Below are 18,659 nucleotides of genomic sequence, written 5' to 3' on the forward strand. Positions count from 1 at the left end.
TAAAAGTGGGATCTCAGAATTCACCTTTTCACTTGATTTGCCTATTAAATGTACTTTGGAAAAAGTGTGGCTACCTCCAGATTTGCCTGACTGAATTGGTATCAACAGCACTTGTTTACCAAAAGAAACACAGTGCTTAAAGAACTGTTTACATGGACATTAGTAACTAAAATAAATGGTCAATCAGACTAAAAATGTGTCATGCAAATATGCCAGTCGAATATTCTGACTAGATTCTGCAGGATTGGAATCAAACTGCAATCTAACGCTGGGGTTTATGCAGATTCACAATCTGACCGGTATGCAGGTAAATGTTTGTCAAGATCTCAAGTGGCAGCCATATGCACATGCATAAACATTAAAATGTGTTATTTTTTTAGTTTTGATTATCAACACAGATCTCTTTAATTTGATTTTTATTCCTGTGGGGATGGAAGAAATATGATCTAATTTATTTCTAATTCAAAATGATAGAGTAGTTGATCTCTTCCCATCAATCAAGATGGATGGATGGAAATCTATTGTTTTCTCTTCTAAATTTAACTAATGAATATGTTGAACATTACAGCTCAAAGCTTGCTTTTCTATAGCTCATGAGACATATTATGACTTTCTTTTAGTTTATATTTTGTCCCAGATGTTTCTTGTGTGACTCCCCTAAAATTCCCTAGGAGAAATTAGGTGATATTTTAACATTACAACACAGGACTCACAGTTGAGATTTAGGGTATAATCAAACCTTGCAAATGTGGAATTTACAAATTCACACCCATTCACACACACATACACATGTTATGTCATACTATCCTTGTTGGGACTTTCCACTGACTTCCATTCATTTCCCACTGATATGGCCTACCCAGGCCCTTAAACCTAACCATTACCCAGACAAACCTAACCCTCAACCTAACCTAAACTCTATTCACAACTTAGTCTTTACCTAACCCTCTCCCCAAGAACAGAACCTTTCCTCAGGGGGACCAGTATAATCACTTTTATAAAACTTTCACCAAGGGCAAAATACACTAAGGATTTAATTATAAAAGGATGCTCTATATATAAATATAAAACAAAGCATTTATCTTTATCCTTTATTTGGGGAAGTTAGCTCACTGGGGGATTTAGCTCAAATGGTAAAGTGCTTGCTTAGCGTCCAAGATGTCAGCGTCTTCATTCAATGTCCTTTCAAGTGACACCACACTTTGGGGACTGGTGACTAAGTGGTTAGGACACTGTGCTTAGATCCCAGAGGTTCTGAGTTCAAGCCCCACTCCCACGGACTTCCACTCTGGGTCCCTGAGCAAGACCCTTAACCCCACACTGCTCCCTGGGCACCGCACAGTGTCAGCCCACCGCTGGGAGTGAATTCCACTCCTTTGTTCTAGTGACAATGTAATGACAATAATAGTTGAATTCTATTCCATAATAGACAGATTAAAGTCTATTAAGTCAAGAACCAACCTAATATTATTGTTATATTATTGTATAACCTGTCACTTATCAGTTTTCTCTTCACTGGGGAAAACAAAGGTGAATCATTTGTAAACAACGCTGAATAAAGTTATTGGCCTCTGATTATTGACAAGTATCTTTTGTTTTTTTCTTTTGGGTAATATTGCAATGACTGCTTGTTTTACAGTTGGCATTGACTAACATTGTAATGCATTCTTTTAATTTATTCTTTTGATAATAATTCTTCCCAGAAAAACTTATGAAAGTTGGAGGTCAAACCTTCTTGACCAGATGATTTTCCTACTGATATATGTTTTACAGCAGCATCTAATTCTTCTATCTGTATTTCAGACTAACATAACGTTTTGAATGTGAAGTCAAACTAGGAATGCTGTGTTTAATGCTTTCCAAAAACGGATATTGAAACTGTGAGTAGAGTAGACAGAGTTCTTAGAGAAAGCTCTCTTGATTTTTCTGTGTCAGATCTCAAAGAAACACAGTAGCTGAAAATCTCAGAGAATGATATTAGATCTTGATGCAATCTTTTTTACAATTGGAAGGGAGTGCTTGTGAAGAGCTCTTCCTTTGCCATGTCGGAGCATGAACTTAAACTGGCATAAGAGAAGACTCAGTTCATAGAGAAAGAGATTATTTCTCTCTCTCAAAAGTTGAGAAACTCTCAGACTCTATATTTGAGCTTGTTGATATATCTGAAACTTGAGAGGACACTTTAGTACATCTTAATTACATCTTATAGCTTCAGAGAAAAAGTTGAGGCAAATGAGAAATAAACCACTTGTTTTGGTGTCACAGACAGCAGTTAAAATAAGTATTGAACACATCACCATTTTTCTCAGTGAATATATTTCTAGAGGTGCTATTGACGTAATAGATATCGGTAACAATCCATGCCATCCACACATACAAAAAGTCAAACCATAGATGTCCAGAAAGTTATGTGTAATAATGTTGACTGGCACAGGGAAAAAGTAATGAACACATGAAGGAAGGGAGGTGCAAAAAGTCATGGAAAGCCAAGACACAGGCTGAAATATCTCAGTAATTAGAAAGCAATCCTGCCCCTTGTCAGTGCAAATTAATGTCAGCTGATTCAGTCCCAAATGATGGCCTATAAAAAAGTGTATCTGGTATCACACAGGAAAAATCTCATGATGTGTAACAGTAAAGAGCTTTCTCAAGACCTTTGCAACCTTATTGTTTACAGTGATGGCATTGGTTACAGAAGCATTTACACACTTCTGAATGTTCCATAGAGCACTAGGAAGAACAATTTTACCGACCATGAACAGGTTCTCCTCACAAGATTTCTGACAGAGGAGTGAAAAGAATTATCAGAAGAGTTGTGCTAGAGCAAAAGACCACTTGTGGAGAGCTTCAGAAATACCTGGAATCAGCAGGTACAATTATTTCAAAGCAAACAATAAGTAATGCATCAAACTGTCATGGCCTGTATGCCCGCTCACCATGCAAGACTCCATTACTGAAGAAAAAGCGTGTTGAAGCTTGTTTAAAGTTTGCTGCACAATATTTAAACAAACCTGTGAAATACTGGGAGAATATTGTCTGTTCTGATTAGACCAAAATTGAACTATTTGGATGCCATAAAACACGATGTTTGGAGGTCAAATGGCACTGCACATCACCACAAAAACACCATACTGTACCAACAGTGAAGTCTGGAGGTGGGAACATCATGGAGTGGGGCTGTTTTTTCAGCATATGGTACTAGCAAACTTCAAATAATTGAAGGAAGGATGAATGGAAAAATGTACAACTTCATTGTGCCATCTACAAAAATGAAGTTGAAACATGGGAGGACATTTCAGCAAGACAATGACCCCAAAAACAAAGCCAAGACAGACTTCAGTGACAGACTGCTGCACCCTAAATGGACCAGGGATCGTTATCATAGATCCTTCCTCCCAGTAGCTGTAAGACTCTACAGTATAACCACCGCTGTTTCAAACAACGTCAATAAGTTGTTACATTCATGCAGATTTGACAGTTTCTATCTTAGTCAGTTAAATAATATACTTCTGTCATTTTGCACATCTCTGATGTTGCTGCTATTTTCAAATATCTATTACTATAAAAATGTCCATCGTTTTATTTTAGTTATTTATTCTCCAGGTGCACAGTTTTTATATTGTTAAAACACTTCACAGTACAGTATTTTCATTGTTTTATTGTTTATCTTAATTAGTCACTATTATGTTAGTCATACATTTTTCTAAGGCCATATTTGTGAGACGATTTTTTCTATAATCATTTTGCTGCTGTACACAGCAGAATTTCCTCATTGTAGGGACAATAAAGGGATTTTCTATTCTATTCTATTCTATTCTATTCTATTCTATTCTATTCTATTCTATTCTATTCTAAGGAAACTCACTTTGATTCAGAGAATCAAAATAAAGCTGCTAGATTGGCCCAGCCAGTCACCTTACTTGTATCCAATGGAGAACCTACAGAAAGAACTAAAGATCAGAGTTTATGGAAGAGACCCACAAAACCTTCAAGATTTGAAGAATGTTTGTGTGGAAGAATGGGCCAAAATCACACCTGAGCAGTGCATGCGGCTAATTTCTCTGTACAGGAGGAGTCCTGTTAAAAGGGAATGTTTCCACTCTACTGTCGCTACAAGCATGCTTAGTTTGCTTAGACAGAAAACTTTAAATCAATTTTACTGTATTATCTAGTTGAATTGTAAAGTGCCTTGAGATGACATGTGCTGTGAATTGGCCCTATATAGATAAACTGAATCAAAATGAATTGAACATATATAGAACATATAAAGAGAATTGGCCATAGACTATTGGCCCTATCTAATAAAAATATGGTCAAGTTAATCCAGCAACAAAGTATGAGCTAACAATCAACTGCCTTTGATGCTAAGCTCCCAATGAAAGATGTAAGAATTGAGAATTATGATGTTATCATTGAGCAGATGAATTATAATAGGTTTCCCTCCTGGGGCTTGGTATTGGTGATGAAATGGAGGCCAAAAAAGGAATAGAGCCGAGGTTGATTGTGGAGATTGGATTGAGTAGGGCTGCCGCTTCTGCAGTCCTAGATGATGATTGGCCCTGGCGGAGGTGTTCACAGGAATGATGGGCTTTCATTAACGGCTCTTAAAAGGGCGTTTGGATGAAAGGTGAGGTTGAATCAAGTATTTTAGTGGGAATTTTTGCTAAAAAAACCCACCCAAAATTTCAAGTAAAATCAATGGCTCAGTGTGAGCAGTATCCATATTTGACCAAGTAAAGGAGAGACTCACTTAAACACTTCAGTTGATGCATCACAGGAAGCACCAGAGACTTTCTATTTTAACAACTTAACGGAAGAAAGGTACTTCTAGAAATACCATTAAATAAAAGCGAATAAAAATATAAACTGCTCAAAAAAAAAAGAACACCTTAACAACACAATGGAACTCCAACTCCGTCCTAGTTCTGTGAAATTAACCTGTCCAGTTAGCAAGAAACACTGATAGTGAATCCATTTAACCTACACTGGTACAAAAGGGAAAGACACATGTGGAAATGAGAGGTGGAGGGAAAGACAACCTCTATGAAGGATGAGCGCAGGTTGAGACTAAGCCCTTGTGACAGACCTGGTCATTAAAGACTACAGAGCCCTCCGCGTACTAGCCAGATGTACCCTGACCTCAATCCAGTACTAGGATGAGCTCCTCAAACTCGTTGGTGAAACCATATGTTGCTGCAGCTGGCCCTGGTTTGCTTCCTCTCTGTGAGAACACTACTCCACATGTGGCTAAAGGGAATCAATAGTTCCTGCATTATGAAAGCCTTCAAAGCTATAGACTAGGACATGATGTCTCGTTCCTTCCACCAACGACACATTGTACAACACATTGAGTTGACTGATGCTTTGGAGAACATCCTCCACCAGCAGCATACTCAGGCATTGTATGGAGGTCCTACAGGCACATGGAGGCCACCTACTCTACTAAACCTCATGTTGACTTGTGTTACATGATTTCCAGTGATATACTGTAGGATCACGCTCTAATGTGACTTTCCATTTCATTTGTGTATGACTCTAAATCCAAACCTGAGAGACCTGTAAGATAGTTATTATAACTCATATAGATCTTTGCCATATAATATGGTCCTCAACATATTCCCCTATCTAATAAATACAGATTTTTTTTTTAAACTGGATTTTCCATTATTTGGATCTATGATGTTGCTTTACTTTTTTGAGTTCTTTTTTTACCCAAAGACAATAACATTCAATTTTTAGCTATGCACAATGCTAAGAGATGTTTGCACGTTCAACATATTATAACAATATAATAAAAATTAGTAGGTGTTCCCTTATTTTCACCTTTTGAGCATTTTTCCTATTTTTGTAAATACTTTATCAATCTGTATAAAAGCCAATGTTAGTTATCTTTTTTAAGAATTAAGTAAAAAAAGAAAAGCTTTTCAGTGTGTAAGCTGCCTTGAAGGTGTGTGCAGTGGTTTATTTATAGGTTAAACTTCATACCTGCACAACGCACAACAGGTTAGAAAAATATCTGCTTTCAGGTTGTGTTGATGGATTGCTAAGAAGAACTTCTGCTATTTCATTACAAACAGCCCTAAATCAAACTTGTCACATGTTTCCGGATTTAACGAGGCATCTGGTTCTTAAAGAGACAAATATGTATTATGAGCAACCACTGCAAGGGGTTATTTTTCACATCTATGATAAGAATCTCAGAAAGATTGCTACCCACATACTAACAAGCAGCAGGTATGTTTTCCTCTAAGCTTTTATAAAAATAAAGTAAAGATAAAAAACTGTAAAACCTAATGAAATATGAAAATGTATTTAAAATGAAAAACTTGGAGCAAACATGGATGTTTGTAAGACTTCTTAAAACCAAATTCTGATTTATATATTTCAGAAAAACGACATATTTTTATTGGTTACAAAAAGTCATGATACAATGATTACTTTCAATTAATAATAAAAAAAACTGCTTTGTTTTTAATTAATAACGTTTTGCCAAAAAATATAACTTAATTTCATAGTTTCATAGACTTTTTCTAAATTCTGTCTTTCATATATACTGTTTTATGAATTACATTCTTTTCGAAATACACTCTTTTATTACAGATGATATTGTCTTCACTTCAAGCCCAACCCTAACATTCACTTTGGACCAATACAAATATAATCTGAAAAACTAAAACATTAAATTAAGAATATTTTTAGTACTTCTTCTCTGGATTGCAGTTATTTTCATTTCTATTCATTTTCTGGCAACAATAATGGAACACAATTCATTGCATACATGGTTGCCACTCCCAAGTAGTAGTAATATAAAATATTTTTATGTCAGAAAAATAAAACCCATTAAAAATAATAAATGCAAATGACAAAAAATACATAAATCAAACAGAACAACCATATGTCTCTTTTGATTTTTGTTCCAACTTAACCAATATTTTCAGCATTTAAATTCTCATAGAACCAGAGCTTTGTCTATTGACGACACTTAAAAACATCAAGGGTTTTTGAAGGAAACACAAATAAGATTCATCCATGTTTCCTTGTGCGTATTAAATAATTGTTTATCTTTCTATTCTTCCAATTTCATGGGTGGAATTGGATTGTTGGACTTTCCTTAGCTGAATTATAAATACTGTCAATCCCTTGTCTTGTAATATTCCCACCTGTATACTTATGAAATACCTATGTGTTCAGTAATGCAAAACTAGACGAAACACAGAAAAAGAGAACTATTCCAAATATTTTTCAACATAAACCTTATAACATAAATACTTGTAGTCTATAATGACAATACATTCCCCCCACAAATTTTCATCAAGTGAAAGAACCAATATTTGATAAATATATTATTCAACTAAAAGCAAAGCATATGTGGCAGCAAAACTGTTCCTAAAAGTAAAATTTTTGCAAAGGTTCCTTAATTGTACCTGAGAAAAAGTAACTAGCTACTACAGCACCTACTGTATCTTTTATATTGATGCTAATGTTAATCTGAATGCAATACCAATGCTTTAGCAGTATTGGCCAGGTAAAGTTGATACTTCATATTATGTTTCATATGTGTTTGAATTAATTTCTTTAGACTGCAGGATTATATTTATTTTAATACAGTTTTTTTGTAAGCGATTTATTTAGTTTAAATTCAATAAAATAAAACAAACAAGTTATTTTTTTGCTTTGCATAATTAAATAGCTAAGACTCGTTGAAGATACCGTGCAATTTGTAGCTCACACTTGGCAGAGGGATGTCACGTCTCTGTATTAGGAATAATCAGTAAATCCGTGAAGGTACAGCGCTAACATTTGGCCAGATGAGCCTCAGTTTTAGCTTATAACATTTAAAGCAAAATGTTTTCATATATGCAAGTTTTAAGTTTTTATCCTCAAGTCCTGAACCAAGTCTCAAATAAAGATGATTAAGTTGGAATTAAGTATGAAGTAAGGAAAAGTCTGAAGTCCCGTCCTTACTGTTAAAATTAAAATTTTAAGTCTTTTCAAGTCAACAAAGTTGAATTATATGCTTAATTCAAATAAGTTACCATATCTTCTTTTTTAAATCCATATTCATCTTTGCATGGGATTAAACCAGTTCAGTTGTACATTTACTGAAAAGGGAGCCAAGATCAGTTTTTTCATAGCAAAAGAATGCTTTCACCTACAGTACTTTTATTTATGCAATTTCAAATGTCATACAAAGTTGAAATCAGTCCCAACTCTGGCTGTGATTGTCTTCTCACATGTTTTGCATGTCGCATTTCATATCGTTTTGAGTAATTTAATACAATGTATCAAAAGGCATCAGTCTTAGGAACATTTTTGTACGATTTTTCAAACTGGTTAATTTGACGTGCCATGCTAGAGCTCACACACATATGTGTAGAGTGTAGAGAGACAGAGTGACAGAAAAAGTTAAATGAATTAAGGATGCTCACTTTTTAAATAAAAAGTTTTCCCCAAAATTATATATTTTGGATTAAATCAAGTAATGGGTGCAACTCCAATTCATTAATGTGGAAGTTCAAGTCACAATTCATTTCTTTAAGTAAAGCCTAACTCAACAACTGCTCAGTATGCTTATTTTTGCAAAGAATTAATGTAAACACATTGAGTAATTTCAACAACTTTCTTCATTGCATCTTCAAGTTTACCATAAACATACAAACATTTAGATCATATATGTTATTAATGGGTATTTTTACTATTCTCCTTCTCATTTTAACTTGTAGAATCTGAAGCTGACTGCTTGCCCACCTGGAGTGCATCAAAGTTGCCACTGCTGGCCTGGCAGCTGCACCCTGGGATATCGGACACCCCGGAGATGACGAGTCTGATGAATCTGTGGGCTCCCTGCCCTGTGGCCTTGGTCAGATCCATCCTAGTGGGAAACAAGTGTGTCTGACTGACCCAGACCAAACACACTTCAAACTTACACTCACACACACACACAAACGCACACTTCCTGTGGCCTCTACTGCCAACCGCATCATTAATACCAATTGGCCTTTCTTTATGGCTGCAAATATTTTTCACATGTTCTCGGATCACCTTGGGTCTTTCTGGCCACAATAAAAGCTCTCCTTTCTTTGTAGTCCTAATAGCAAAAAGGGACATTTGTTAACATTATTTGTGAGACTTTTGAAGCCATATAGCGGAGTTCTGTTTCAGGGTGTGTAAGCACTTGTTTATTGTACCTGAGTAGACAAACCTTATTGAAACCAAAGTCTGACCCTTAAGTTCGGGCCCCCATTTTTAATGTGAGTAGTAATAGTGTATATTATTTACATTTGTTGATACTAAGGTTTGAGTACAGTACTGTATTTACATGGAAAATATATGTGTGTATTTCTCTACTAGAGTCTACTTTTACAACTAATTATGGAGCCGTTTAAGGTTAGCAATATGTCGGTAACAGTTAGGGGAAAGGCAGAAACACAGTTACTTAATTAAACATCAGTTTTTGTAAACACCTGATATGGGTAGAATGGCTTTTGGAGACGGAGGAGGGGCAGCTCCACTTCTGCAATGTCTGTTTGATGATTCCTTTATTGTGTCTACAACACAGCTAGTGGCGGGTCTTTAAAATCCAATAAGCCAGACACACATAGGCTCATTGTCAAAAAGGCAGGACATGGAGGTGTTTACACTTGACATATTAATAAGTTGAACTGTGGGGATATCTGTAGACAAATCTCCATTTGGTTCATTTAACAATTACAAACACTTTGGATGGAAATGAAGAGAAAGAGCCAAACTGACCTGCATCCAACAAGTGTTGGCTGCCCGGGGGTCTATACTCAGAACTCTGATTAGCATGATAAGAAGGAAGAAACACATCCAAACATTGTTTACCTTTGAAACAACACCGTCAGTCTTGGTGCTTTCATTTGAGCTATACTGTATAAATACTTCTCAGAAAAAGCTGAGAGAAAACAACAATAACTCAGTGACAGATACGTAGAAAACTCAGTGTGGTGGATTCTGTGTTTTACAGGTCAGACAGTCTTTATCCTCATTTCTTCCCTTAGCTCCTGCTTTCTACTGCTTTGTTTTCATGTCACAGTTTCTCAGAAAGTGGGAAGCCCTGATGCCAATGTGCTGTGTTTTCTTTTCACTCAGCATATTATACATGGCTTCACTCTACCCTGATGCTGGTATCAGCTTTGTGCAAGTAAGTTTTGCCTTTGTCTGCATCTGGACGAGCACAATTGCTAAAGGTACCACTTGTACGTGCATAAGAGCCAACCTTTTGCCAAGAAACAAACCATGTTCAGTTTATCAGATCAGAGTTTGCCAGTACTTTGAGTCCACTCCCTTCCTCATAATTCATCATATCTAAACAAAGACAAAACAGTCCAAGATTTTAATTATATGATTGGCACTTTTACGACTGCAGTTAAGTTTGCAAACCGTCATGAGATGTGTTATGTGTGAAAGTCAGGCCCTATATGTTAGAAGCAGAACATATTTTCATGATCAAATCAATCCATGTTTTTTTTAATCCATGTTTATTGATAGAAAAGGTATATTTAATATGTATGGATATTTTGAAGTGTTGTTCCTCAAAGTAAGAAAAAAAAGTAAGAAATTAAGTCTAAACAGATGCTCCATGCTACATATCCACATAGCTAACCACAGTCTGACAAATCGCTGTGCAGATAGAACCTGAACTGAAGCTTTTGTTATAGCAGTGGGGAAAAAAATGAAAAAAATTGTTGGATCCCCCTTTCATACCAGTTATAATAAAAGGCTATCCAGATTAAACATTTTTCTTGTCATAGAATAAAACATTATTTTACCTTTCAGGCTTCAGTGTTTGGTGGTTTCCTCACAAAGTCCACATGGGCTTCATTTTTATGCTCTTTAAACTAGTTTCTCACAAATGCCACTTTACGGTAACTAGGCCACAGTCAGCTAGATTACAGGTCTTATGTGCTGAAGGATCTGACTTTGGTCATTGTTTGTTCTGTTTCTCTCCTAGAGATTGCTATTGGCCAGAGGTTACACAATTTTGATATATTTACTCAAGTAAAAGTAATAAGTAGCCATCGAAGGAATTACTCAAGTAAAACAAAACAAAAATACCAGGTATAAAGACTGATTGATTTGACTCAATTTAAAAAATATATCATCAGGCAGAAAAGTGTCATAACGTTCTATTCAAATTCAAGAAACAAATATATATGACATAACTGCACTCCCACCCCAACAAATACAAAGAAGTACTTCTCGAAAGCAATTTCTTAATATAAAGCAATTTCCTCAAATAAAAAGAAAGAACCGAACCCCAAAGCTTTCGTCAAAACTAGAATATCACTTTTAACAAAAACGTATTTCTGTTTTTTGTGCATTTTTGGTTTAAAAGGAGGTTCTTCTTCATTCAGTAAAGTAACTCAGTTGATAGAGCAGCATGAAAATTTACTCAAGGCTATTAATCTCATATAATAATACTGCTCAAGTAAAAGTAAAAAAATACAGTGCTCTAAAACTACTGTACTCTTAAAGGTGAATTAAATTAAATTCAAATTAAAAAAGCTACTCGGGTAATAAATGAGAAATGGCCTCTATTTGCAAAGAGGTTTTTCAAATTTAGAAGCTTGAACAAAGCGCTTTACACTACATTTGGTCATTTGCTCGCACACTGATGGTGGCGAGCTACATTGTAGCCACAGCTGCCAAGGGCTCACTGACAGAACGAGGCAGGCGCCTCCTCTGGCCACCATCTGTAGGTAATTTGGGTAAAGTGTCTTGCCCAAAGACAACACAACACTGAAAGCCGGGCCTTGAACCGACAACTCCGCCGCTGAAGGGAAAACTCCTGCATCTGACACCACTGCCACCTCAGAAGAAAATATAAATGGCTACTATCCAGGTCTACCGGTACTATTCACTTGTTTCAATTGCGACTCCCACTGGCCAAAAGTTAAATTCTGCATGTCTCACTGGTGTTTCGGCAATAAAAACCCTTACAAGAAAGTAAAATAAATAGACATCTGAAAGTTTGTTTTGTGTCTACTCTTTTCTCCAGTGTTGTGGAAAAAGACTAAAGATATCGGCTATTTTCGTCATGTATATAGTGATACAGTAATTCACTGTGAGTACACAAAGCTAAGTAAATTTGAAATCACTCACCCTCCATTGGCAAATCTATGGGGTCAGACCGGAAAGGTAAGAACATAGAACAAACAATACTAAAAGAATAAAGAATATATAATATAACACATTATATGAATAAATTATATATATATATATAAGCTAACTTATCTCATATCCCATCTGTCCACTACTTGAGGGGACTATTATTGATTAATTCTCAGAACTCTGCTTTGGTGTGAGGTGAACATTGCTACAGCTGGTATAGGATGGAAAATGGAGGCAGGTTATGGGGTTACGTCTGGATTTGAGTTCCCAGCAGGAGGTTTGATGGCTGAGTATGAGCTGTGGTCATGTCAACTGATGGTATGGGTCTGTCTGTAATGACAGGGTGCCCAGGCAGCTGGATCCTGTTTTCCAGTGTGATCGGAGAGCATAGCGGGGCATGGGCTGCGCTTGCTGTGGGCCCTATGTTCATTTGTGAAGCAGCATAGCAGCACTAGGGGTGATTCACAAGCATATCAAGTTAAAAAGAACCGTCTGGCCACAGAGGGATTTCCCTGCTGGTCCAGAGTAAATGTGTGTATGCATGTGTTTTGGCGAGGGTTTTCGGGGTGTGTAGAAGGACAAAACAGGAGGGGATCAATTGGTTAGAATTACTTAATCTCCCCTCATTGAGGATCTGCGTTCAAACTCACTATGGATGATATTCGGGCTAATGTATATATGTTTGAATAAAAATATACATCTCAATATATATTTAAACTTTACATGCCATTATTTGTGATATTTTGGTAACCTGGGTCATTATGTTTTTGGATGTCTGTCAGTTTTTTCAACTATAACCCAGCTGCTCCGTAGCGCTATGGGCCCGACATGGTGCCAGTTGATCGGGTTTCACCTCACTTCTGTTCGCTTCTCTAACTGGCTTGGCAGAAACAAATAAACACAACAGTCCCAACTTTATACCTTCCATGTTAAAAGATTCTTGCTCAGCCAAAACACACACTGCATCATGACTGAACTTTTTCCCCTCTTCAGTTCTATTCCTTTGTTGAAATTCCATGCATACACAGCAATGAGCATCATTCATCCTAACCCAATAAGCTTAGATGGAATAAGAGTGGTTTATTTTTCGTTGCACAGTGTATAGTCTTATTTTGTGTGTGATGCCACTGAGCGTCTGTGGGTCATCCATCTATGTGGAAAGTTTGGGGGGTCGTTTTTGGTGTTTGAACCGGGCCACCTTCCTCTGGATGTTTGAATCTGCTTGTGTCTGGACAGGATTCGTGTTCCTGTTCCTCCTCTAACCCCCCCACGCCTTTTGTTTCATGTGGTTTGTAACTGCAGGGATGCACATGTGGCTTATATAATGTACTGCTCGCCGTTTGACCCCAGTCCAGCTCATTATCGGAATCAAACTTGCTGCAGTCCAAGCAGAATGGATAGATGCAAATTTGTCCCATGGCAGCAATGACATCACTGTTACCTAGAAACATACTGACTCACAGTGTTTGTTTAATCAAAAATACACAGAAAAGTCCCTCAGAAAGAGATGAATATGATTTATGTACCTTTCTAGGTTTCACATCCAGCAATGAATGAATCTGAAAGAGCAGCATCGATTTCTTCGTTTTGGGCTCCACAGGATAGAAGAATATCCTACCAGGCTAAGTTTGTGCTTCCCTGGTGTCAGCTTTAGTCAGGTTTTCAAAAATAACCAAAGTTGATTGGTCTCAGTTTTTTTTTTTTTTTACAGTGATCACAGACGTTTTCCTGGGCTGCTTTTCTCATGGGTTGTGTGTGTGTTACTTTCCACGTCAAATGATCAATAGATCATCTACATATACAACTTTGATCTTTTACTTTTGTAAAAGATCAAACGAAATTCTCCTCTTATTGATTACAGCTTGCAAAAGTATAAGAAAAGGAAGAAAAGAAACACGCAACGGATGTTTTGGCTTCAGCAGTTTGGTTTATCGTTGTGAAAACCACAGAAAACAATGACACTATTTCCAGCTCTGCTAAAAGTTAAGTTTGCAGGGACTTTATGTGACAGAAAAAACACAAAATAGTGGATTATGAAATGAGATGGAAATCATAAATTTTTAACAGTTTTTTAAATTCTTTGTTCTTAAATCGAACTATAAAACATCGTCAGTGCTTTTTTTTTTTAGATCTCCAAGGTTCATACTTAAAAAGTAAAACAAACAGACCGCAGAAAGTATTTATTTTTATATCTTCACCAGTTTTTCAAATTGGTGCGCTACTATATGTTTTCTTCTTTGTGAAATAGTTTAAACCAAGTCAGATCAGACGGAAAGCATCTTTGAACATTTTCAATCTTACCACAACTATTTAACTAGATCTCCACCTAGACTATTGATTGATTGATTGACTTTATTGATCTCACAGTGGAGAAATTTACCAACTCTGGTATGAATATTGATCTAAGCTCCACTGCAGTTCTGGATGCATACTTTTGTATCATTGCCTTGATGGAAGGTAGAAAGCAATCCCCAGTTTAAGGTAATTTGCTGCCTCCAACCTTTCTTGTCGTAGAGACCATCCTTCATTTTGTGGCAATATATGGTTGACTTTTCTTGTAGACCATGGATTTAGCTTTTGTGTCATATGCTGGTGAAGATTCTCAGTCATCCAGGTCATAGTCATTCCAAAAAACAAACAAACAACAAAAAAAAAATCCACTGGACTTTGTTTCCAAGTTTGAAGACATTTTGCTTTCCATCCAGGAAGTTTTTTAAATTCAAAATGTCAGGATATTTGGAATTGAAAGCTTTCTGGATGGGAAGCAAAATGTCAAAACCTGGACTAGGAAACAAAGTCCAGTGGATTTTTTTTTACTTTTTCGAATAGATTTTGTTTCTCTTGAGCATACATTCTTAATATTTGTTTTGCCCCTACATTGCCAACTTTTAATTGCATTTCTTATCCCAGTGCCTCTGTCATTGCCAGTTTTTCTTGAAGACTAGATCAAAACACTGTTTTCACCAGATTTACACTCAACCAATGTTTTACTGTTGTGTCATGCTCATACCATTTTTAAATAATACATTTAATGGTCATCCGTGAGATGCTCAGAACTTGGAATATAGTTTTATAACTTCAGCCTATTATAAGGTAAATTTCTCAGTGATCTTCTCCCTGACCTGTTTGTTGTGTTTCTTGGTGTTCATAATGCTGTATATCCACTGATGTTTCTTTGCAAACCTCAGAGGTCTTCACAAACCAGTTGAGGTTATTCTAAAAATAAAATACATACAGGTAGACTCACTGAATTCACTGATATTGCAGGTGATCACAACACAGGCTTAAATGGAGGCATCCAGAATTCTGCTCAGTTTTTCTGAAAACGTTGTGACACCTATCCAGGAGTCTCTTTTGGTTCTGGCAGATGGCACAAAATTGTTTTCAGCCTATTCTGCTGTTGCCATGTGCTGGATGATTGAGAAATTGCACAGACAATATCGTACAGTAAGTGACTATTACATGGTGATTGGAATGGATTGTATTTGAAGGTATCAGGCCATGTGGGTCTACTAGCCATTTTTTATTTTTATTTTAACCAATTCAATTTTTGACTGTACATCATTTTTTATTAATTTCTTTAATGCTAACCTTTTTGTTTTCTTGTTAAAAAAAAATAAAATACCAGGTTTAATGGCCACTACATGGCTGATTTTTGTTGTTGTTTCTGGAAACTCGAAAAAAAGGCATGCTTGTAAATCTGTTAAGTTGCAGCAAGATTTTCTCTTTTTTTATCTACCTCATGCTGGTGACAGTGCACCACCATGCCTCCATCTCAGAATATTTTTCTAAGACGTCAGTGTTTTGGGAACACACTACTACAGACGTGAGAAGGTTGGCTGCCTGCACATGGTATTGTACGTGGAAGGCTGCAGTTAGCGTTCTAATGCACACACGCACAGATGCACACACCTAAACAATGTGAGCCCTACAACACCAGTTGGACTAGTTGCACCCTATGAAGTCTGACACAAAGCGTCTGTCATATGAAGACAGCGTGGAGGAATGTATAGCTGCTTTATTTGACAACACGCAAACTATGTTTACTCTACTACCATGCAGTTATGGCTGACATTTATTTGCACAAGGACTATGCAGAGGTCCCACATACAAAGCCCAAGCATACAACTAAAATCCTAAATGTTGCTGCTAATTCAGTAAAACATATACGTTATTTTATGTGATAATTTAGCTGAAGCTCCCTTCCTTTAGTGTATTCAAATTAAATAATTCTCATTAATTAATGTTCTGTTGATTATTGAATAGTCACAGTAGCGTGACCCCTGCTCTGTCTTTTTTGGAAAGTTATTCACACCATACCAGTGTTCCTTCTCTACTTCCAAAAGACCCATAAATCACTTTCCTGTAAACAGAACTGACATGCAGCCTGATGTGTTTTTCGATATATATTTAGGAGACCACAAAGGCTGAAATCTGAGCCTGCTCATGTTTAGGAGACAAACTGTAGAGAGACTGTGTGCTCACATGTGTTTTGGGTGCTGCTTAGAGCCCCAAAGGTTTAAGTACACGTTATACACACTTCGCCCTTTGCTAATTTGCTCTTATTGTTACAAATTATGTTGTCGTGCTTAAGCATGGTAATGCTACTAGTAACAATAACACAGATTCAGTTGAGGCTGTGGCTGGAGGAGCCCTGTGACGCCACCTCTGGTCTGGCTGACTGCTGAGAGTTACTTGCATGGCACAGTTGTCCATGTAAACAGACTCTTAGAGGGACACATGGCATTGGCCTACAGAAAGAAACCTGGTAAATTGTCATTTAAATAACATTCAGATCATAGCACAAATAACTCTGAGTTATAACACTCACAATAACAATGGACGACAGAAGTATTTGATTCTCAGACGTGGGAGACGCTTTTATCCAGACATTAAATGCGGTTGTATGAGTATCAGATATCAGTGCAAACTCAACAGCAATTAATAACAGGAGCTGGCTCAAAGACGACACTTTCAACAAATACTTGTGTGAACCCACCGCAGAGAGGCCAGGTGGAGCCAACACTTTCATGTAAGCCACAACAATAATTTTGGTTCCTCAGATGTAGGAATGTTTCCATTTGACTTCCAGCGAGGCACACGTCTGTACTGACTGCTGAATGATTAATATAAGGGCTCAGAAATGATGTCACTGTGATGGTGAAGTTTATTTGATACAAATCATGAAAAAAAAAAAAAAAACTGTCGGAAAGTAAAGTTGCTGAGAAGATTCTTCTCCAGTTCTGAGAAAAGTTGTTTTAACTTTTAGAGTGAAAAATAGGCATAAAAAAAATCTTCATATGCAGAAACACATACATTTTTAGAACATCTGGTAAAGATGTGTTAAAAAAAAAACTCACTAATACACTCACTAGTTGACGCAGTACAAGATGTTTTAGCCTATTCCTATAGACACTTTTTTATACAATAGATAAATGCAAACATTTGAAAGTTACAAAGCTGAGCTTTTAAGTGCTTTGGACAAAAGAGAAAAAAGTTTAAGGTTTGTTTAAGTTAGTAAGACAAAGAAAAAATATGTGAAAAACCAACTCAGCCATTAACTCTGGTATGATATATGTGATGCAGTAAACCTCTTTCAGCTACATATTCACATTATTTAACATTTTTTTAATGTATTCGCCAGAAACTGGCTTCATACAATGCTTTTATGACACATTATGTAGTCCTGCTCAGTGTATTCTCATTATTAGTTCGTATGAAATCGTACGAAAAGTTATGCACAGTATTTCGTACGTTTTTGACGTTTTTTTCGTCGTATTTTTACGTCTTGCCTCGAGACAAGATATCCGTGTGCATGTGCATCTTACGCACCATTCAATAACATAAAATTTAACATACAATTAACCCTAACCCTGACCCTAACCCTAACCCTAACATACAAAACAGCAAGCAACCTAGTGAGAGACATCATGAAGTAGTTATTGCACTGTCCGTCCTAGTTTTACATCCGTCCGCGGATCTGCTTTTTTCGTCTGTCTGGCTGTGCATGCTCACTGATATGTTTTTCGAGGAAAAACGTCAAAAACGTATGAAATACTGTGCATAACTTTTCGTACGATTTCATACGAACTGATAATGAGAATACGTTGTCCTGCTGGCCTAGTAATTCTTACTTTAATTTTTTTAAGATTATGCTCAATTTGTTAATAAATATAGCCTTTCTATGTATGTTTACCATAACAATATCATGTGACCAGGATTGAGTCACTGCACATGGAAACAGTTGGTCAACAAGCTGAAGCGCTGAAGGCGAGGGACCGCGTTTGGAACTCCCACGATAGTTGCAATAAAAGAGAAAAGTCTAAGATCAAGTGTAAAAAAAGGCACCGGAAGATCTTAACTCCAAGAGGGATAAAAGTCGGGTTGCACTAGGAAAAACAGTAATACCGTTAGAGTAAATTAAAACTGGATTTCGCTGCAAATTTTATAGATACGTGAGTTAATGTGCTTGCTAATAGTGCTAGTGCTTTTAATTCCTATCCTGCTTTTGGTTTTCTGTGAGG

The 18,659-nt window shown here is 36.6% G+C and overlaps 1 long non-coding RNA gene across 1 annotated transcript in view; it reads left to right on the top strand.

The window, feature by feature from the left end:
- LOC107089941 overlaps positions 1-10,622 on the top strand; it is a 62,617-nt gene extending 51,995 nt beyond the window's left edge. Inside the window, exon 3 of the long non-coding RNA XR_001481457.1 lies at positions 8,724-10,622. This is a non-coding gene — a long non-coding RNA (uncharacterized LOC107089941). The remainder of the gene's footprint in view (positions 1-8,723) is intronic.
- Positions 10,623-18,659: the final 8,037 nt, after the last annotated feature.

Source organism: Cyprinodon variegatus, unplaced genomic scaffold (assembly GCF_000732505.1).
Source record: "Cyprinodon variegatus isolate N-32 unplaced genomic scaffold, C_variegatus-1.0 Scaffold273, whole genome shotgun sequence".
Lineage (NCBI taxonomy): Eukaryota > Metazoa > Chordata > Actinopteri > Cyprinodontiformes > Cyprinodontidae > Cyprinodon > Cyprinodon variegatus.